This window comes from Tachypleus tridentatus, chromosome 8, assembly GCF_004210375.1.
Source record: "Tachypleus tridentatus isolate NWPU-2018 chromosome 8, ASM421037v1, whole genome shotgun sequence".
NCBI lineage: Eukaryota > Metazoa > Arthropoda > Merostomata > Xiphosura > Limulidae > Tachypleus > Tachypleus tridentatus.
Genome location: NC_134832.1, coordinates 100,179,056 through 100,203,297, shown reverse-complemented (window position 1 = coordinate 100,203,297; position 24,242 = coordinate 100,179,056).

The window sequence follows — 24,242 nt, the reverse complement described above, 5'->3', positions numbered from 1 at the left end:
ACGGTCTAGAAGTTTATGTAACTTTTTAGACGTTGTGTAACATGATTATGTAACGGTTAAAAAAACAACAACCTTTTATCCTATCAATAGCATTGTGTTTGAAAATGCAGGAACCTTATATAAAAATCAATGATATGCGTAGTTAATACATTTACAACAATACGTTGGTAATAATTATGGTACATGAGTCATGCTTGCCATATAAACATTAAATTAAATACATGATCTGCACACAGCTATACACGCATGTATATAGTAGATTATGAGACTCCATATAAGCCACAAACTACATTAAAATAATTGGGTGTTAACAGTTATATAGCTGCTGTTATTCACTAGGTAGCTATATAATGTTAAAGAATGCCCGATACAATGCACAATGATACATTTAGTAACACTGCCCAGGTTTTGTTAGAATATTCAGATCCACTTTTGATGTGGGTTGAAAGAACAATATTAAACTGTAAAACAGAAGAACGAATGATCAATCCTTATTATGAAACACTACCTTGGTTTGTGATATTTATACTTCTCAGTGAATCCAATAAGTTAAACATCAAAACTCCTCAAAATGATTTTTGAGAGTGTTTCATTATATTTCATGTTAGACGAACAAGTTTTTTTCTTCAACTTATATAATTATAATACGCTACCAAGAGTTATTTATTTTGCTATTACGGTCTTTTATTTCTTTAACACTTATGCCTTAATTTTAATCTTAATTTTAAAATATTCCCTTGAAGAAGCAAATCACTATGAACCCTTTCCTCTGCTCACTCATAAGCTTCTTGTGACAGGCAAAATCTGATTATCTTCCTATTTGGCGCTTCACTTACCACTAATTAAATCTATAATATTCATCCAAGACATTTTGGTACAAGTTATCTAAGAACTTTTATGCTGTTCTATAGAAATATTATCGTTTTCTGAATAACCAACGTATCGTTGTTTGAAACGTAATCAACTCTAAGCTATTAAGGAGAATAGTTAATTTATAAATGAAATGATACGTTTTTCTGAGCTTAATACCAGCTAATTCAAGCATAATATAAAAGTTGAAATATTTTATCACTTTCAAATTTTAAAATTTTCATCGTATGGCTTGTTAATATGAAAAACAAAGAAATAGTTTAATCTAATCACATTATAGTGTGAATAAGAAAGAAGTGGTTGTACATCTGATAGTTACATTTCATTAGAGAAAAACACATAGAACATCTAGAAAAACAAACATACACTCAGGGAAAGAGACAAGTGATTGGCTAATATATTTTTTAAAAAATATTTGAAGTTAAATTTCTCAAATTAATTATTTCAGCTGATCGTGCAGGATAAAAGAAAAAAAAAGGTTTGGACATAATGATACAAGTTAAATGGTGGGTTTCAAGTTGTTTAGGCTCACAAGTGAGCATGTATGAAAACTTACATTAATGATAATTATTAAACGTATTTAAAACAAATAATTTAGTCGACCCTCACTTATAAAAATGAATAACTTTGTATAGATATATCTTCAAATTTAAACCGAATTATTTTATCAGTTTGATTCTTCCCCGTTAAACGGTATCTTCAGCTGTAAGCTCAAATAAAGAAAAAAAAGTTAAAGTGATACCAGTCGAACTAATTCAACATAGTAGAACCAAAAGATGATTTTAATGTGCGAATTATCTTCACTTTCTAAGCAAGAAATCTCTTTAGGCTAAAACAATACTGAATTGTTTAGACTGACTTTTGACATCCATAATATACTAAGGGAAATTTAATAAATTCATGCGAGAAAAGAATAGGTTTACATCATGTGTTTCAGGCGTTAAGACCTTTCTGAAAACTTCGGTCTTAACGTTTTGTTTTTTTAATAATAATTTAGCAGTTCGTATAGATTGCGAACCAATGTAAGTCACCAACAGTGCTGTTTTTGTTAGTCTAAGAGAGACTAGCACAAAATGCAACTTATGAATGTCAATAATGTCGAATTTAATATTTGAACTATGAACACCGTCATGAAAAGCCATAGACAGTAAACATTAATGTTTCATTATATTTTGTTAATTTGTTGTTAAAGCTCAAAACTTTACCATATGCTATCTGCATTGTGACCTCTACGGGTATCAAAACCCAGTTTTAACGTTATAAGTTTTTACACTACCAAATGAGCCACTGGGGGCTCGGTTTATTAATTAGCCTTAAACATACGTGATTGACTGCAATACAATAAAATATTGGTATGACAAAAATATTAGGGTAACGGGAAGTCAGAGTAAAAAAGTAAAAGCATGTTCAAAAAATAACACTGAAGATAACTCAGAAGCATTTTGTTAACACTTATTGTTGTAAATTTGTCTCACTAGGTGCTTTTAATCTTTAACATTAATAATAACTTTTTATATAAGTTCGTGAATTTATTTAACTACCATTCTTTAAATTCATGTATTTTAAGAAATTTTATTCTGTGAGGTTTGAATAAAACAGACATAGCAGAACAATTAACACAATACAAGCTTGAATCTAAACTAGAGCCAGTAAGAAGTTGTCCAGTAGAGACCAAGTGAATCTGGCATCCATTGAACCTAAATATCTCTTGAGCAAAATATACGTTACCACTCGTGCTGACTTCATACGTCGTAATTGCGTTGAACGTTTTCTCTCTAGTGTGTTCACTACGTGTCCAAGAGAGAAAGTGCACATTTTCGTTTCATATTACACTTAGTCTTCTAGATTGATATTGCATTTCTTCTTACATTGTGGGTGAAATTTGATTGTCAGTTTCAGTGTCAGAGGTTCACTTGATTGGTTGCTACATATAAAGGCTCGATTCAGTTGCCCGCTCTTCGCCAGATAGATAACAATAACAACGTGTTTTTTTCCTTTCGCTGTAACTTTTTATTTAAGGTTTAAATAGAGAAAGCGTGCTTTAATTGCTTATATAAATCAAGATTGTATACGCAGCTATGCTTTAACTTGCTTTGCGTTTTTTCAAACTTGGATATAGTTTGTATGACGAGGTATCTAGAAACTATTGTATTAACTGTGTGAAAACAATAAGTAATAAGTTCTTATTTAATAGCTTGTATAACGAGGTATCTAGAAACTGAAGAACCCTAAACTCTGAGCAAATCTTATGATTTCAGTTAGTGTGAAATTTGTACTAAGGATGTACAAGTTAAACTTGTAGGCGTATGAAACATTTTGAGAAACAGAAGAACAAAACACAAAAGCAATATACAGTTGTTATACATGATTAAGGCACTTGAAATGCAAGTACTAGTTGCATTGTAAAATACTTACAATGGTTTACCTTACATTTCATACATTATACATTGAATTTACTAACATATCGTCCCATCTAAGCCTTTCTTTATCAATATTCACAGAGGCAATTTTTATATCAACTATACAAATAGTCTTTTAACTTGATAATTATATTGACATATAATGCAGTCAAGTGTACTTTTCAAGCATGTACGAGGTCAATCATCACATAAAGACTGGAATAATTAAATAACGTAAATTTTATAAACTTAAAAATTTTAAACATAAACTTTCAAATAGTTACCTTTTTCACACATTCATCCCATATTGTCTGCTATGAGTGATACGAAATATTAATTTTAAGTACATGAGGCAAACCAGGAGTTGTATAAATTTATTTTTAGGATTCTTTTTCTTGGAGAGAAATGAAAAGTGACAGCTTCTTGTAAGTTGATTGATCAATACATCACACAAAGTAACAAACTTTAAATATCTTCCTCCTGGTATTGTTCTCCTTCTTGATCATAATGTGCCTGTGACACATCAAATGTGTAGATTTTTAGTTACACCTGGTACATTCAATAATTTTACATTTATACATACTCTTAAAGTTGTTTAAACTGTATTTTAACAAATATCTCTACATAAATGCTATTTTCCTATTTTCTCTTTCACAATTATGTTCAACAGATCGTACCTGTAGTGTTTATGATTTATTTCCTTATATTCTACAAATTTATCTGTTACGCGATTTAGATTTCAACAACTCTGTCTACGTGTGTGTTTTTTTATCTTGAACGCTTTTTTTATAACTAATCGTAGGTTTCACTGACTAAAGACTAAATAAATAAACGAAATTATTTGATCAGACACGGTATCAGTTATATATTAAATTACACACAGTATATAATGGAGAATATACATTGGAATAGCTGTACACATTTAAAAATCAGCAATATGTTTGACAAATATGTTATACGAAATTCAATAGTAACAGATACCGACAAGGGTATTTATATTCTTCTCATAAAGTTAAGAAACAATAACCACAGCTATATCATTGAATCTTCTAGTCTCCGTGTTTCAATCTTGTTAACATTTGTCCTACTTGAGCAGCTATAGGATATAAAAGCAACATTGAGAGTCTTTAATTATGAGTGTTACCTTAAGCTAAAGCCAGAGCTATTGAAGGACTAAAGCACAAGGATGCGCAATTTGTGACATAAGTTCGTTGAAAGGATTCAACGTCTCTGTTTTCTCCCTTATTATTAATGTTTTCACTCTGTATTATTAATGTCTTCACTGTGACTCTTATAAGTTTAGTTGCAGCACGATGTATTGCTATTATATTTAATTAACTTACTAGGTTAGCAAAATTTTTACGGCTCGTAAAAGCAACTTACTGCTATTGTTAACATGCATGTGTTTTGCAAACGCATTAAACTAATATCATCCAACTTTTGGAAACAGGTTGCTAAGAAGTATTTTATTTTCACGTTTTATTCTAAAATCTGAAACCATTGAACTACAGTTAATCAGTAGGACTTTCACTTTGCTTTCTCTGCTGAAACGTTTCACAAACCCAGTACGTAAAGTGAACAAATTCACAGGGTTCTTTGTAAGTCAGTTTTAGTGTGTATTTATATTTTCGAAACAAAGTTGAACATTCGACAAATTATTTCATACGTTTGTCTCTTTATAATTTGTTACTGATACTTGCTCTGCAAGGTGAACTAAAGCCTGCTATTGAGCAAATAATTAGTTAATATTTAAATGATGAAATGCTTATATATTTTGAAATCTTAAGAAACAATTAGCATTTCAAGCTTTTTATCATCATTAATCAGTCAGTTAATAAACTGCTTCTTCAAATACATAAATATTTCAAATACGCCCACTGACTTACAGCTGAGCAATTAGGGTCATTAACTGAATAATTATCTTTCTATTAAGTATTTTATTATTGTTATACAGGGGTAGAGGACCGTTTTATACTTTACATTTCAACGAGCAGGCAGTGAAATACATTTCCTAGCTAATCAAGTACATAGTTTCTCCAATTAGTATTTCAATTTGTTTGTTAGTCTCGTTTTCTACCAAACAGTGTGCTGAACTAACGAATCGACTCACCTGGTTTAAGAAGTTAAGATTGTTAGCGACTAAACAGCATTTAGCTCATTAGATCTTAAAGATATTTCACTTTATTTAGTTTTATTTAGTAATTTTAGATTATTATAAAAAAAATACTTTTCTCTAATTATTCAGAGAGTACATTTATAATTCAAGTTCTCTTTTTCTCCAAAACAACTACAATATACCATTCCAACTACAGATTTTATGATATTACTCAGCTACAGATGGAGTAAAGTGATAACGTATACTAGAGTAATCGTTTATACTAAAGTAATAACATACTAAAGTGATAACGTGTACTAAACTAATCGTGTACATTAAAGTGATCACATATACTAAAGTAATCGTGTATACTAAATTTACCACGTATACTAAAGTAATCACGTATATTAAAGTAATCGTGTATACTAAAGTGATCACATATACTAAAGTGATAACGTATACTAAAATAATCACACTAAAGTGATCACTTCTACTAAGTTAATCACGTATATTAGTTGTTGTAAAGCACGAGCTAAAATGTACACTTCATTTTCTGAAGTAATTATAAATATTTAAATATATTTTTAACAAAAACAAATCAATAAAAGTAACAGTATTTAGTTTTCATAGTTTTTCTAAAGCACAACAAATACACATTTCAATACACATAGATTCGTTGAAAGTTTTTTGTGCATTCTAAGTTTTCTTATTAACGTTTCATAAATAAGTTATTAAATCTTTTCCCATTTCTCCATGTTTCGTCGTTATACTAAAGTTAATTAAAGTGTTCTAAATATTTAAACAAATATTATAGCATCTTCGAAAGAAAAGGTAGGCGTATGAAACATTTTGAGAAACAGAAGAACAGAAAAACAAAATCAATGTACAGTTGTTATACATGATTAAGGCACTTACAAAAGATATGCACATATATAATCTCGTGGGAATTAATCGCAAGCCCAGCCGTTTGAGTTATTCATTCAAGTGGCCCATCAAACAGATAAAGTATAATTATATTTTTCTCTTCTTCCATCGCAATGTTTCTTGATTCACAGTTTTGTTCGGGAAGAGAAGCGCAGGAACAGGAAATTATAGCAACAACGTCATAAAATTTAGTTGCCAAATATATATCAAATTACATTTGTAATGTAATTACATACAAAGACATTTTTCGTCTGTTTTAAACATATGTTTTACATAGCTGTTGGGTTTTGTTTTACAAGGAATTGCTGCCCTTTGGTTTAATAGCTCTGAATTATAAAATGAAATCTCATTAGTTGATCCTACAAATATATTCATAAATGGTTATGTTGGTGATTAGTGACGCTACGTTTTCAACAAAAAATCATTGTTGGACACAAAATGAAGCCACTTTCACAATAATTCATATTATTAAAACCTCAGTCCTTGAATACACTTACTGGTTAAAATGTAACATTGTAAAACATTTAAAATATATCTATCAAACGTTTCTCATTAATATGTAACAAGACAGCGTACATAAAATATATAATATAAAATGCATAATTAGATTTCCCTGACACGTAAACACCTTATATTACTTTATATTCTTTAATCAATCAGTGTATATGAATGGAGAGAAACATTCGTTAAGATAATTTAAGATCTATAGAAGAAATGGTTGAAAAATACATGTTTACTAAATATAATGGAAGATAACTGATAAGAGATATTTAATAAAATAAAACACACGAGACTTACACTTTCTCAATATGGCACAGCTTTTAGGAATAAGCATAGCTGAAATAAAGTGAACATCTCATTAAAGAATAATTAAAATAAGTGAGTCAAAAAGAGAATGTCTAAAGCTGAGTATGTTATTATTTGTTATTGGATACATTTATTTTTTTTGCACTTTTGAAATGTAATAATTTGAAACAAATATACTTATACTGGTTTCCAGCATAATTAGAAGTGTTATCGCCATAGAAATTAGTTTTTCTCGTCGTAAAAGAATATCTTTTTCACGAAAAAAACAGTATTTGTTTACGTGTTTTGCCATCAGTTTGTTGTTTGTTTTGTATTTTGAATTTCGCACAAAGCTACTCGAGGGCTATCTGCGCTAGCCGTCCCTAATTTAGCAGTGTAAGACTAGAGGGAAGGCAGCTCGTCATCACCACCCACCACCAACTCTTGGGCTACTCTTTTACCAACGAATAGTGGGATTGATTGTCACATTATAACGCCTCAACGACTGAAAGGGCAAGCATGTTTGGCGCGACGGGGATGCAAACCCGCGACCCTCGGATTACGAGTCGCACGACTTAACACGCTTGGCCATGCCAAACCGTTTCGCCATCAAACAATATCACTTGAAACTATCGTAAGAAATGTCTCTTAAGTACTGATTGAATTATATAGAATAAGATATAAATTGCTTAGACTAAATGTGTATCAATTTAAAAGAATGTGTTTGTTTGTTTCGAATTAAGTGCAAAGCTACACAATGGGATATCTGTGCCCTGCCTACCACTGGTATCGAAACTCAGTTTCTAGCGGTGTGAACTTGCAGACATAAAACTGTGCCACTGGAGGGTTAAAGAATGGGACTCCATCACTTAAAAATCTGTAAATACGTCAAGCCTTAAAGCTTTATTTATAAATTCCATGACTTAGAGAAAAATTTTAATCGAAGAAAGTTCCTAAAAATTTGCCTAAATCATTTTTGTTTCAGTGGTATGTTTTGTGTGTTTTTCTTATTGCAAATCCGCATCAAGCTATCTGCTAAGCCCACCGAGGGGAATCGAACTGCTGATTTTAGCGCAGTAAATCCATAGACTTACCGCTGTACTAGCTGAGGACTGTTTTAATGGAATTTGTTGTGTTGCACAATAGTCGTATTCTCGATTCCGACAATGCTATGCGATTAAACGAGCATACGAGAGTTACCCTTAACAACAGATCCTGTTACGGTAAGAAAGAGTTAGTAGTAGCTCAAAATACCTTCAAGATAATCTCCTGTATGAATGGACTTCTAGTTCAAAAGAAACCACACTTTTTCAGCTTCTGAAGTTTCTTTTGATGAAGAACAGCTCAGCCAATAGACGCTTTTATCGCGTTTAAAATTATCGGCTGTTTCTTTACTAATGTTACTGTTATAAAGCTGAAAGCGTCAGTTTGAGTTTTTAACTGAATCGAAGTTGAAAATTTTGAAACATGCTCACAGGTGCAACAAAAAGAAAAGTATGAGTGATATGACAAGATGAAATAATCAATAACATAACTATGTTGTAACCCATAGAAACCGAAATACATTAAAGATAGTGAAAGTATGAAACAAAACCATGATTTTTATCATGCTTCTGTTTAAAAGTTTTGTTAACACTGAGCTCTGGAATTTAATTACAAAAACGTAAACTACTTTCCAGATATCTTCTCTGTGTTACTCCATCTAGAACTCTAAGACTTATTCTGCTAACAGTTTTATATTGTAGAGCTAATAGATTATTCTCTAACAAACAAAAGTGCTTTATAACGTACTTGAAGTCATAATAAGTATTGAAAACAAAATGCTAGATCATCTGTTGTTTTTATCACTTGTTCCCATTTCTTTTCTTTGGTTCTTGAAAGTGAGGAAAGCATACACATTATTGAAATAATGAAGAACTTCCTAGCCTGTATATAATGTATGATCGTTTCCTTGAACACTAGGATCATTAAGATAACAGCAACGATAAAACTTTGTATGGATCATTCTTTTATTAATACTTCTCAGTAGATAATTACAGCGTAAGCCTCTTTAGTGACGAATTTTTTGTTCTTTCAAGAGGAAATCGTGATTTATAAGCTCAATGTTTTTGGTTGGTCCCCTTACTCTTATGCAATTTTTATAACGAACTCTAGCATTCTTTGCAACTAAAAGCATGAGTAAACGTCTATTTATTAATCATGATACAAAAGCAGAGAAAGGTAATTTATAATTGCATGAAAATTATGTCAAATTTTAAAACAGTGTTTGAAAAGTGCATGTAGTTTTCAGATGTGTCAGATACTTCAAACCACGACACATACCAAACATCAGACTTTACTGAACAATCTTTAACAGTATATCGGACAATCTTTAGGAATGTTAAATATAAAACGTTTTACATATTAAAATCAGTAACTTGAAAACAAACCTGAAAACAAAAACAAGTGTTATTAATTATATAATAGGTGTTACTATATTAAAAAAAAGAAACTGGACATGAGTTACACACAGTAAAAAAAGTATTTATTTTAAACATTCAAACACAATCAAAGTTAAAGTAAAATATAAGGTGTGGCGACTTTACTTAAGCAGTAAATATTGTATAATGTGGTTAATAAAAATGTTGCTAAGTTCTTGTAAGTTATATGTGTATGGATGTATTTTAAACTGAAAGACTATGGCATAACACACTAATCACGACAATACTAATTTTCTTAAGTTGCAGGCGCTATCCGCGTGACAGACAGTCACTCGTGATTCAAAACAAGGGATATTGTATTTCTTGGGCATCATTTAATTTGCCATTGGATAATATAACTGCTAATTTCTATGTGTTAGATACTAAAGCAATTTTTTTCCATAAGAAAGCTCACAGAAAACCATAATTGAATAACCTAGTACCATGAACAACTAGGGTGAGAGGAAATTAGTTGTTTCCTTGAGTGACATTTTATATAAATTACATAAACTCAGTATGTAAAGTAATTCTAAAACATTAACTACCAAGGAAGAAAACACGTATAGTCGTATAGAACTACACTAAAAGATATGCAAACGTTTTAAATCTTGAAAATAAACCATTAGTACAAGTTATAAAATGATATCTTAATACGTTCATTTTGGATTTTAAAAACTTTTACCAAAATAAATTGTACCTTATTTTATATTAGATGCTCATTTTATTGCTAAAACATGACAGATAGATGAATGTGTCACCTAAAACACAGAAACACAAACACAAACAAGTTATCCTGAACTAATATTCACATTGTGTTTAAATTAATATTTGTACTGAACTAAAAATAAGGTACAATTAAGCAAAACAGAGTCATAAAATGCACTTATCCAGATGACACTACATTATTGCTTAAAACAATGTAATAATTTTCATTTGAACAAACTTTAAGAACTGTTGCTCAAAAGAATGTCCAATTCTTTATTTAACCAAAAATGATACTGGTTTCTCAAAACAGTGACAATCGTTTTTTCTCTTTACCAAACAGTAAGATAACGTTCCTAAAACCAGCATCATGTATTTCAGTTATTGGTTTTGTTCTTTGTTATTAATGACAAAGCTGCACAAAAGGCTATCTGTGCTCTGTTCAATACAGGTATGAAAACCCAGTTGCTAGTGGTACAAGTCCACAGACATACCACTGTGCCTTTAGGGAGGTTTCAATTCAACAAACAATACAGGTATGAAAACCCAGTTTCTAGTGGTACAAGTCCACAGACATATCACTATGCCTTTAGGGGAGGTCTCAATTCAACAAACAATACAGGTGTGAAAACCCAGTTTCTAGTGGTACAAGTCCACAGACATACCACTGTGCCTTTAGGGGAGGTCTCAATTCAACAAACAATACAGGTGTGAAAACCCAGTTTCTAGTGGTACAAGTCCACAGACATACCACTGTGCCTTTAGGGAGGTCTCAATTCAACACACAATACAGAGTGTCAATGTTTAATTCAACAAATTGTAAGATAATATTTATCATGACAATATTAATTTTGTACTTGGTTAACTGAAAATATACTTTTTATGTTTCTGATGTGATTTTTCTCACTGCTAAGTATTGTATTATGGTGGAGAAGACCAGAGGATAAACAGTAGTAGTCACTTCAATAAAATTATGTCAGATATCTCCATATTTTTCAAGTGTTTGAGAAGAAAATAATCAGTAAGAAGAAAATGTAAACCAAACACTGCAAATGAGACTTGATTTTTATCTTTTTTTAGCCTAGTTCAAGGCAGCAAACACTATAGTGTATAACAAAAACAGCTAAATGAAGGTTTCTGCTCATATATGATGTTATCCTTAGATACTGATAGCAGAAACATAAAATTATCCAACTACAAAATATTGCTAGCTTTGAATTTGTTTCAACTACAAGGTGTCATTGATTAAAAAGGAATTCATTTTGCTAATGATCAATTGTGTAGTAGTGTTATCCAGTAAATTACTGTTTAATTTTATTCAAAATGTTATCATTCAATTCTTCAATACTTTCAAGTTTTTGTCTGAGGAAACAAGTAAATATTGGTCATCTCAAATGTCACACTAAAATAAAATTTTCACTTTTTACAATTTCTGAATATTTTCTAACTGTGTAAGGGCACCAATATTTCATTGTATGTTATATGAAGCAAATGTATGTTGTTTTTTTATTGAAATTGACGCAGTCGATGTTAATCTTTAATATCATGATTTCTAATTTGTATGTTTCAAAATACAACATAAACCATCGTATATTGCGAGCTATGTATTCCATAAATTCCTACTTCAGTAGATTTTTTTCGAATTAAAAATAAAACAATTTTCACTTAGTTTAAAAATATTTAAGGATAAAACTAAAAGTACAAAATACAAAACACAGGTCAAAACAGCATACATACCTTGTTTTTCTTTATTATCAAGGTTAGAGAAAACACATATTGCGACTCCAAGGATCTGTTTCATTCATATGTTTGTTGTCATTTTTTGGAACAACTCTCACATAGTGAAACAAAGATTTATTGACAACTCTTAATAGGAAAGAAATATGATAATTTTCAAATGTTCATTACTGGAACATGAACCTCAATTTTTGTTTTCATTATGTAACTCATTCTCATAAAATTTAAAAGTACTGTTTGACTATTTATTAATTTCTTACAAGTTTCATTTTCATTAGACTCCTTATTACAAACTCATAAACTTTATTGTTTTATTATCATTAGTTTCACAATATATGTGGGTTATTGTAGTATTTAAAGTTATAGCCATTTATCTTATAATTTAAAATACTTAAACATCAATTTAAATTCAGTTAAATTGCTTATCCATCAATTTATCTTCCAATTTCATAATATGTTTCTACATCTCATAAAGACCATAACAAAATTATAAGAAATAATAATTATTTGAATATTAATAAATTTACAGAATTATCAAAAAGTGTAAGTGCATTATTCATTATGAATCTCTACACTATTAAAAAAATTTGTTTTATATATCTTTATCTAAGTATTATGGACAATAATGTGTAATTATCATAAATTAACATAAACTTTTGGGAAATAATACAGAACAATATAGAAGAATAAATGTGTGCTAACAATAATTTTTTGTTCATTAAATACAGTTGATTTCTAATTCTCTATATGTTCTCTATGTTATTACTTTGTGAATATACTAATAACATTTTTGTTCGTAATAGTTTAAGTTTATAACAACCATTATACTTTATCTTTCATACAAAAACATGCCAGACTACACATTGCCCTTACATAGTATTTTAAAACTGTCATTATGATTTTTTCTGATTACAAAACTGCTTACAGAGCCCGCACTAACAGCACCCCTAAAGGGATCCTTAATTGTGAGTCACATCATAAACTTTTGTATTTTTAATGATTATGTAGTCAATTGAACTAATTTATAAAGGGTCTACTTGTAAATTTATCTGAGTTGAAAAAGTGTCAAACACACTGTGCTGCGTTAAAGTGTTTAAGGAAAATTCAGTTTCTAATGTACGATTGTTTTAAGTGCACTTAAGTGCTTCTGAATTTCCTGCTTTCAGATTTACTTAACTATGTTTATTATGATTGTAAACAAAAACACAACAAATGCTAATATGTTTTTTTAGAATTTCATACAAAGCTATGCAGCTACTATTAATTTTAAGCTAATAGAACTGACAGCTAGTTAGCTTCACCGCTGAATAAAGAGTAAAAGTTGACTGTTACTCTTATTGTGCATGTTATGGTAACCATATCATATTTGTCCTCAGTTTATAAAAATATTAAATCTACAATTTCTGAAACACTGTTGATACTACACAATATATCCTACTGGCTACACCATTGTCAAAGTTACTTGAAATAGATATTTAAAAACACACATGAGCTTTCTTTTATGAACATTTACTTTAAAAAATTAAATATTCATAACATCTAATTTGTATCCACCTTTGTTTTTAAGACAGAAAGTTACATACTCTAAATTAAAGCTTCTTGATATTGAGAATCATACTGATGAGCTGCCAAATTTGATACTTCCCTTCTCTCTCTCTTTCCTCGCCGAGTTACTTTGAATGCTATAACTGACTCCCCAATTCCTTTAAGTCTTTCGTTTCTTAATTCATCAGGTTCTTGTACATGTATTTCAGCTCTTCCAAGCTTCAAGGCTCTTTCTTCCTGTGATTTATTTCTCCTACTATCTGCTTTTATAGTTATCAGCTTTTAACCTTGCTACTTTTTTCCTACTTTTTCTTCTCTTTTTCTTCCTACTGTGTATTTTTCCTACGAAAAGGCGTTTCTAGTCCTGATTTCTCAGCCCGTTCTCTTGCAGCCTCTGAACTGGATTTAAATGCAATTTTTTAAATGGATTATTAGCCTAATATTAATAACCTTTAGTTTTAAAGGTAAAGTATAAATGTTACGGTTTTATTTTCTAAAGGGTTAATAATCAATGAGATCTTAAAGTCATTTATGTTGGATATTATACCAAGGAAAGCAAATGATCAGTTTCTTATATCAGCTCCCTGCAGTTTTCTCTGAGAGAAATGATCAGTATAGTTAACTACATGGCATTAGTTACTCTTGTTTGAGAACAAATAAGAACATTTTAAATGTACTATATTCATTACAGTTACATTTTAAAATAGCTCAACAATAGTCTACTACATTCTATTTCGAATGAAAGCCTTTAAGGAACAGACTCTTTTACTCCTAAAACAAAGTCATTTTCGCTATTATTAATTCTAAACTTCTCGATGATACTGATACCAAAATTAAAAACACGAGATTTCTGCAAAGTCTTTTGTTCACTTTATTTAACCGTCCTCATAAAAGTGAATGAGAACTGTACAAATAAAACAAATACAGTCATACACATTGTTACATTTAAAAAAATATTAGTAATAGAACTAATAAAGACAATGTATCAAAAGAAATTAAACATACAAGTATACAATAAATACTGCCAAGTGAAACATGGCACAAGTATTCACCCAATGCATCCATGCTCCACCAAATTACCACCTGTACCATGTATTATATATAAAAGAGACCAAGATTACGTTTCTGTGATTATAGAAATCAAAATCTCTATAGCCTAGACTTAAAATATCTTAGTCAATGAATAAATTGACTTTTTGACCAAAATGCTTTATTTGCATAAAAATTACACAAAAACATTTCGTTAATGAACTAAAACTACGACACAATTGTGCATAAAATTTATATACAACCTCAAAAGAGCGCAAAACACATAGACATTTCTCACAATCTGCAATCACCTGACCCACCATATTTGAAACGAAATAAAAACAAAATCCCACAATTGTAGAACTTTATCACACAAAAGAAAAGATTAATAAATTATAATGATAAATAACAAAGTGAACACTAACCCGTTGGATAGAAGTCCATACGAATCAATTTCACATTTGCAGTCACTGATGCCAAAGTAAAAAATTTAACTTTCCTAACTTAAACCCAACAAAAGGATGAAAACATGACATCAATATTTTTCCATTAGGAGAACTTCAAAAGTTATGAGCTAACAAGGGGTGCATATGGACATTTGATATACTTGTATTTCATAAAGAACCCCACAAAATGGAAATATCCATGTAAAGAGTGTTTATAAAGAGACAAAGTTACCGTCTGAAAAGAGTCAGACATTGGCAAGGTATAAAGAAGAGCCATCCAACTCTGAGGAAGAACAATACGTAACACGTCTAAATGGAAAATAAGTGCTTGGATTATGTGAAACATTAACATCCTTGCACAAATAAAGTATGGCCTCCTTTCTTAGAAACCATGAAACCATCTCATATAATAAATCCCTAACACATACAATTCCAGTATGTACAAACTCTTTAAAATAAAGCACATGTTCTTGAATATCGCTCAGTAATGTATTACGATACAAAAGCTTGTTGAAAATCTTTTCAATCAAAAGCAAGATCCGCCACTAAAAAGAATCCAACTCAGATATGTTTCTTGAACAAATGGACTTAAAGACTGTAAGAGCTGAGGTACAATGCGACACCTCAATACTTCGAAACCAATCCTTAGATTCGCGTAAGTACCAAGAAAATTATTAGTTGATTATATCGAAACCTCATGACAATGCCGATTAACACATTTCTACAATAATTTTAAGCAAAAAGCATACTTATGTATTACGTAATTAAATTAATACCTCACTTTGACGAATGGAGTGTTAAGATCTCATACTAAAGTTTATTAATGCTTCCCTCCCAAATAAATGTCAAAATATCCCTACATAAACTGTCACACCAAGTATCTGACAAAGGTAACACTCGAAATGTCGCTACAACAGAATTAACAACCAATAATGTACCCTACACAGACAAATTTCTAATACGTGTGATTTTAATTCGTACTATTGACCAGTTAAGATGAGCCATCACCTCAGGATTGCCGTGGAAACTATACCCAAGATACCAAGACTATCATTATCTATCCTAAAACCCTCATAAACAGCATCAGCCCTTCTAATCCAACTAACCATCCACAACCAACTGCTCTTTTTATAATTTACCTGATCGCTAAAAGTCTTACCGTAAACCTTTTAAATTCTTCGAACGTGAGATAAGGAGGTCGCATCTCTGAGAGTTAATGTCGTAACCAACATAGAAACTGAGGACGAAAACCAATCTGTTCAATCAAAACAAACAAATATTCACGTTCAATCTCATCAAAGGCCTTCATATGATCTAACCTGAGTAACACCCAACCCTTACGTTGGACCATCTGAAAAGCTATCAACAATTTTAATAAAGTAGGGACGTTCACAATATTCCGATCCAGAACACGCCCAATTTTATCCTTTGAAACAACAGATCATATAATCTCATAAATACACCCGACCAAGAGTCATGCCAACATTTTATAACCCACATTAAAGAAGATAATAAGACAGCCATTAGGAAGTAAACTTTGATTACTACTTCTATGGTTCATACTTTCTAAAAAACACTCCATTACGAAATATAAGATTAAGTAATCCTACAAAAATCAATAAAAGAGGTAAAAAATAAAACTCGGAAGTAAAACTATCCACACCTTGAGATTTTCTACCATCCATTCCAAAAACAACTGAAAAAAACCTCTTCAACAGAAATATCAGAATCAGAAAGAATTTGATCATCATCACTAAGAAACTTATGAACCTGTGTAATAACATGTCTCATGACTAAGAAACTTATGAACCTGTGTAATAAGCATGTCTCATCACTAAGAAACTTATGAACTTGTGTGATAACGTCTCATCACTGCGAAACTTATGAACCTGTGTAATAACATGTTTCGTCACTAAGAAACTTATGAACCTGTGTAAGAACATGTCTCATCACTAAGAAACTTATGAACCTGTGTAAGAGCATGTCTCATCACTAAGAAACTTATGAACCTGTGTAAGAACATGCCTCATCTCTAAGAAACTTATAAACCTGTGTAAGAACATGTTGTAAATATCCATCTTCTCATCTCGATACAACTGTGAATATCACTGAAACAGAACCAAGATTAACTCACGGTGAATAGAAACTTTTGTCCTCTTTCCATTAAACAAATTCCGAATTTCAAGCTTGAAGTAACGACAGTGTTTCGAACTTTAAAAAAAATATTGGAGTGTTCGTCCGCCTCCCTCCAACGAATACGAGAACGTAACTATTAAACTAACAACATCAAAATCGATACCAAGAAAATCTCATCCTGTAGACCATACAGTGGTAAAAGGGAGCGAGAAGGGCAACTGTTCAAAAGCCGTAACTCTCGTTCAGTACTCCGGTCTAACAACAATCACCGGGAAGAACGCTTCTTCATCCGTTGGTTAAGCTAAGATCTGATGTAACGGTACAAATGTTTCCATTACGTTTAACATAGACATTAATAAGGTCGATAAGATATTTCTCCCACTTCGTACCAGAACTAATTAAGCTGAAAATAGTATTGACGAACTTATTACCGAACAAAAATTTATTACTGAAATGTCAATAACTATAGCCACGAACAACCGTATGAAACTGAAAGTCTATCTGAAGAATAGACTCACCCTGGGGAAACCATAACTGAATGGAATCGGAAACATAATGGTGCATGGATGTAGAAGCAAGAACGTTATCTTAATTCACCAGAAACAAACTGACCACGAGTAAATTGCTACAACAATGGGGGGGGGCGGAATAGCGGAACGGAAACTGATGAGAAACATTGTAATGGCTTAGAACACTAATAACTAACAGACGGTTATATTAGATATACGATAATATTACATAATATCTCTGTACCTAGAAGATATTATGTTATATTATCGTATATCGTATAATTAAAAGTAGGACATTTAAGAGCTATAATACGTGCGATGTTATCAAGAAAAACATAATGATGTCGACCGAGAAAAATTATTATTAACAACAAATAATTATTCCTTGTCTACCTGAAGCATAATAAAAAAAAACCAAGCTACGAACGTCGCAAAATAGAATTAAACTCGTTACTAAAGCTCTTTTGTAAACATACTATAGAAAAAATGTCATTCAAAATACTCGAAATGTTTACGTAATTTATTTAAACATCTCAAACCGTTGCAATTAAAATCATCAATTGGTAAATACTAGAAATTAACTCGTGGTCGTCACACCCTATGTTCTTGCCTTCACCTGGGTTTTCTGGGTGACTTCCTATTTAAAATAACGTTGATGTTGACAGTTAAATCAAGTATTCAGAATACGCATGTCCTTCGGTCGTGAAACAGAAGTCTCTAGGAGTGTGGGTGTCTAAACTTGCAAGACCTGCAAAACAGTCGTCATTTCGTATATTACATGATAAGGCCGAGAATCTATCTTGTTGTTAAGAAGCATCCATGTCCGACTCCAGTATAGCTTCTTCACACTCAGCCTTATTAACAGGCTTTCTCGTTGTCAAATTCATAAGCATTTGTTTTAATATAACCACATGTAGTTTTCCGATATTGTATCCGTTGTTTCCGCATCAAGGGTGGTGGGTGGTTCAGGTGCTTTCGTGGGAACACGAACCACGATCTTTTACATGACATTGTAACATCTCAGGAGTGATCTTCACTCAGACACAGGTTGTAAATACGTTATTGGTTGTGGTCAAGTTTGACTTCCACATATAAATAAGAAAGTTGACATTTTTTGAAATAAAATAGGTACGTGAATTTCCAAACAAATTACACTTCACAGAATTGTTCTTACAATATTTACGTAAGACGAGCCATCATAACAGTATGTGTGGATGCGATATTTCTTATAGCATACTCACATTGGACTATCTGCTATGTTCACCGCGGGAAGTCGAACCCCTGATCTTAGCATTGTAAATCCGAAGACTTAACGCTGTCCCACCGGGGCCCTGTTCTAGCACATTTAAACTCACTGTATCTTTATTTGTCCTTAAATTCTATCTGTCTACATATCGTTGTCAATGAAGCGAGGTGATATTAATCTCGACTGTACATCTAACCATTTTCTTAAAAATGAAACTAATGCATTCTATTCTTTGACACATAATAATATCAGCTACAAATGTTTGCTTGTTTAGAATTAAGCACAAACCTACACAAGCAGTAGTGAACAACATAATCAAGAAGACTTTTCATGTAGAAATAAAGTCAATAGGCTATGATCTCACCAAGATTAGGCTTCAAGTTATACTACAAAACTGTTGTCTTCTTTTGCTGGATGGGTTGTGAAAAGCCTACAGGGCAGAATGGTATTTTTGGACATAAACACCCTATGACAGAGCTTTTTGCAGTGGAGTATATGCTGCAGAGCTATTGTCAAAATGCATGTTCATCAGATAGAGCATGACTGAATTTGGTGAGATGGATTTAAGGGTGTAGTCAATGTGTTCTGCCCACCACAGGTGTCAAAACACGATTCTAGCGGCGTGAGTCCTCAAACATACCGCTGTGCCACTAGGGGGGGCATTAGTAGCAGAGCAACTCTTCTCTTTCCACTCCTTTATTTCAAAATAAATATTCAATACAAGATTTTTTTTGTTCAAAATCGAAATATTTCTATTGGCCTTTTTATAAGTTATTTATAATTCACTTTTTGTTATAATTTTTTTCCAGATTTATCGTTTTCTTAACCTTAATTTATGGAGCTAATTAGTAAGTGATAGAACTTATCAACTGATGTCCATATATTTTTTCTGCAAAATATTTACAGCATCTTTGCTACGATATAAATGTCGTAAATAATATTGACGTAGTAGTTCACACGTTAAGATCGACAATGAAATGTTGATGATGTATTGACAAGTCCAAATAAAAAATCAATCGCTACTACATTTAACTACTTTATCGGTGTGCCTTGGTACGGAATGACATAAATACTCGTTTAATGTCCAACAGCTTAAGGCATGCTACGATTCAGTATCGTGGAAGCAGCTTGTGTAATTTTTCTAGATGGAGATTCTTCTTGATTACGTTTCATTTTGTTATCTGTGGCGCGTGAACATCTGCGAAGCTTTTTCTGGGTAATCCTGATTCCAGAGGTTAATTCATTTTCCTTTGTTTTTCAATGCTGCTATTAAACACAAGATATTCCTGTCCTGGAAATTGTAAATCCTCGACTTGAACATACCTCTGTAATCTGAATTTATAAATATATTGTTTCGGAAAGTGGCTTTTAGATACCCTTTATAAAATGGCAAATAATGCCAAAATGTAGTTCTGATACGTACACTACCATCACAAGTTCATATCTGTTGTGTTTCATTCCCATGGCTTAAGCACTTGCATATTCAAAATCATTTCAGTATAAATAGTCAACACATGATATTACGTTCGTATCTTCTTTTGTTTTTTATTTTTTTTATAAAATAGAACATAATCTTAAAAGTCTGAACTACTTCTTACAACCTGCATTCTGAAGCTTCCAATTGATATTGAGAGCAAAAACTCTGTTCACCCTCTTCTATGTTGGTCTTAACATGACAAAATTTCGCGAATATCTTTAATGGTGTTAAACCTCTTCTATAACCTCATATATCTTATTTAATTTCTTTTATTTTCGCATGCATTGAAATCCAATTTTTAGCATTATACATCCTCAAACCTAAATTTATCTGTAAATAATAATTTATAGTAACTTAGAAAATAACTTAATTTTTCTTAACATCTGAACTCTAAGTAATACTAAGATGCTTATTTTTTACTGTACCTGCAACATTTATTCCACAAGCTTAGCAACCAAACAACATTATAGTAAGATCTATAAGATATGTTGTGAAAGACATTCATGAAATCAGAATTTTGTCAGTATATAATACAAGATTTTGTGTTTTGGAATTAATTAAAATGCTGTTTAACCTAATGAGAAGCACTAGTTACCTGTAAATATCTTCACGCACAAGTGATTTGGTATGATCAATCTAGGAGAATCAAGTGTCTCCCTAGCTTTCTCAAGATGTTTAAACTTTCCAGGCAGACGTATGTTTCACAGTACATTGTCTTCTGGAACTCGACTAAATTATAACATTTTTTGTTCATATAATATCTTGCATTTTAACTTAAGTAAGATATACAAAACGTTATGATATATAATCTGTTACTGCAGAGTAAATTCGATTTAGCATTGCCTAGTATTTAGAACACTCGTCTCGCAATATCACGGCCGTGAGTTCGAATCTCGTTCTCAGCCGTGAGGGCGCTATATGTGATGGTCAATCCATCGATTTGTTGATAAAGATTAGTTAAAAAGGGTTTGTAGGGCTGATTATCTGACTCTACCACTTCAAAGTTAGGGAAGGCTAGCGCATAAATTCAGAAAATAAATAAACTGGGTAAGTTCTCTGATAAAATACTGATAGTAATCAATCTAGTCTATAATACTTGCCTTTTCCTGTAGCCTAAACATACTCATATCGAGTTGCACAAACTCAAAGCTTGCAATTTCATTTCGGGTGAATATTCTTTACAAAACACTCTAGTATATCACTATATTTGTTTCTTCTAAAGAATAACTAAAATAAAAATATGTTTTACAAAAGTAAACAGTTTTCAGAAGGCTCTGTTTACCTGTCTAGAAAATTCAAAGCAACTGTTTGGAGTTGTACCTTCTTTTTTGTCTTATTTCACTGATAAATCAAAGGAATGAGGATTGGTAATAAAGTTTCTCAAATATACAGTAGTAGCCCAGATTGAAGGCAGTTAGTCAACACTACTTACTGTTACTTATTTACTAACGAACAGTGGGATTGGCTGTCACGTAATACTCTCACGGCTGAAAAGACAAGCATATTCAAAAAACTCAGAGCTCCCTAATTGTAAGGCTAAAAGAAATTTCACTAATATTTGCTTATGTCCCATTGACAGGATTATTATCCATTATAACCTGGCATGACCAGGTGGCTAGGGCGTTCGTTAGGGGCGTTATAATATGATGGTCAATTCCACTATTTGTTGGTAAAAGAGTACCGAAGATAGCTCCCGTGTAGCTTTGCGCAAAATTCAAAACAAACAAAGAAACCAAATTTATTCTTAATTTTCAACAAATAAATTATATGCAGTATAATTTTTATTAAAACATTGGCAGAACACAGGACAATGATTAGCAAGCCGGACGTTTGGTCTGAGGTTCCATGTTTCGCGTCCTGTTGCTACAAAACAAAACTATCTCTAGGTTAACAGTGACAGTTAAATCCTATTTAGTCTGAAAAGTATAGCTTGAGAATTGATGGACATTATGTTGATTAGCTACTTTCAATCCATTCCATTATTTCGAAACTACGTTAGAGAATAATTAAACTAATAAATATAATACTATAACAACTTTTTAACAACAATACTAAATGAATGGCTTTGTTGTAGGATCTTAAAATCAAAACTGGAGATATGAATTTTATTTTTAACGACACATTCAGTACTTTTTTACGTAGAGAAAAACAACATAGGTGTAGTTGGGGTAATATAAAGTAATTATAGATGTGTCAAGAACACTCTTATCACGTGCTCAAATGAAGTTATATGATTGACATAGAAGAGTCAAATACTTGACTAGCTTTTTCATGATATTTAGGATATGTAGATATATTTATCACAGCACCTTGTTTTCTGGAAGTATCAAAATTATAACTTTGATCATATAAATATTTGCATTTTAATCTAACTAAGTTATCAAATATACTATGATGTATAATCCTCTAATTGAGGCTAAATTCAGTCTAGGTTCTTACCAATAAATAGCGGGACGGAGTGTTATATTGTAACGCCACTACAGCTGAAAGGGCGAACATGTTCGGGGAAGGAATTTGAACCTGCTACCCATATATTGCGATTTCAGTGTCCTTTTAAGTAACCTCAAGAAAATTAATAAACCACAGAATCTCCGCACCAGTTCCTATTTTGTGAAATATGGTACGTTTAACACTCCTACGAAAAGACGTTTCTAGTCCTGAAATCTACAAGCCCGTTCCCCTGGCTGTGGTTTTGCTAGATAGTAGATAGGGACAGTGGGAATCTCGTTAATCCATTCATTAATGGATTTAAATGGCAATTTCCTTTAAATACAAAATTATTAGCCTAATATTAATAACCTATCAAGTTGCTCTGGGGCCTATTAGGCCCCACTTTTCGTAAGAGTGTTAAGATATCCAAAAGTACATACTAAAATATACTTTTAAAGAAACATAACTTCAAAATATAACTCCGGGTTTTGTTTTAATTACAAAAACAGTTTTTTATAATAATGTGCATATATGAGTGATTTAATACTCAAACAAAAACTTAATTGTGTTCTAGGATATTTTTTTAAAAAAAATGACAAATGTTTCTTGCAAATATTGACTAAACTACATTAGGACCTACACTTTAATCATACACATTTGTAGAACACTGCACAAATTCACACATCTAAAATACACTGATTCTTTTTTCAAAAGACTGCATGGATAAGAAATAGAATCACCATGAGATTAAAAAAGAAAAGGATTTTGAATTCTAATTTAGCTAATGCATCATCAAAGACTGTTAATTTGACTGGCTGTTTAAAACAATCTGCTATTAGGGTCTATAAAAAGTCAACTAGCCCGTCAAAAATTTATATCACACGAAAATTACAAGTTTGTTCATTTCAGAGAGCGAATTTTAGTTAGTGAACGTGTAGCATTTAGCTCTTCCCGTATTCCTTCAACATTGTGGGCCCGGCATGGCCAAGCGTGTTAAGGTGTGCGACTCGTAATCTGAGGGTCGCGGGTTCGCATCCCCGTCGTGCCAAACATGCTCGCCCTTTCAGCCGTGGGGCGTTATAATGTGACGGTCAATCCCACTATTCGTTGGTAAAAGAGTAGCTCAAGAGTTGACGGTGGGTGGTGATGACTAGCTGTCTTCCCTCTTGTCTTACACTGCTAAATTAGGGACGGCTAGCACAGATAGCCCTCGAGTAGCTTTGCGCGAAATTCAAAACAAAACAAACAAACCTTCGACATTGTAAGTCTGTGGAGTTAACATAATAGATAAAACGACATGGGTCGATTCTGTATCTTCTTAAGACAGGGGTACCTGAATATTGTTGTATTTATTGGATGAAAAAAAGCTGTTTTATACAATAATACAACAGCTCATCTTATTTGTATTGTACAACGCTGGCATGACATTAACTTCTGTTATCTTTTTTTACT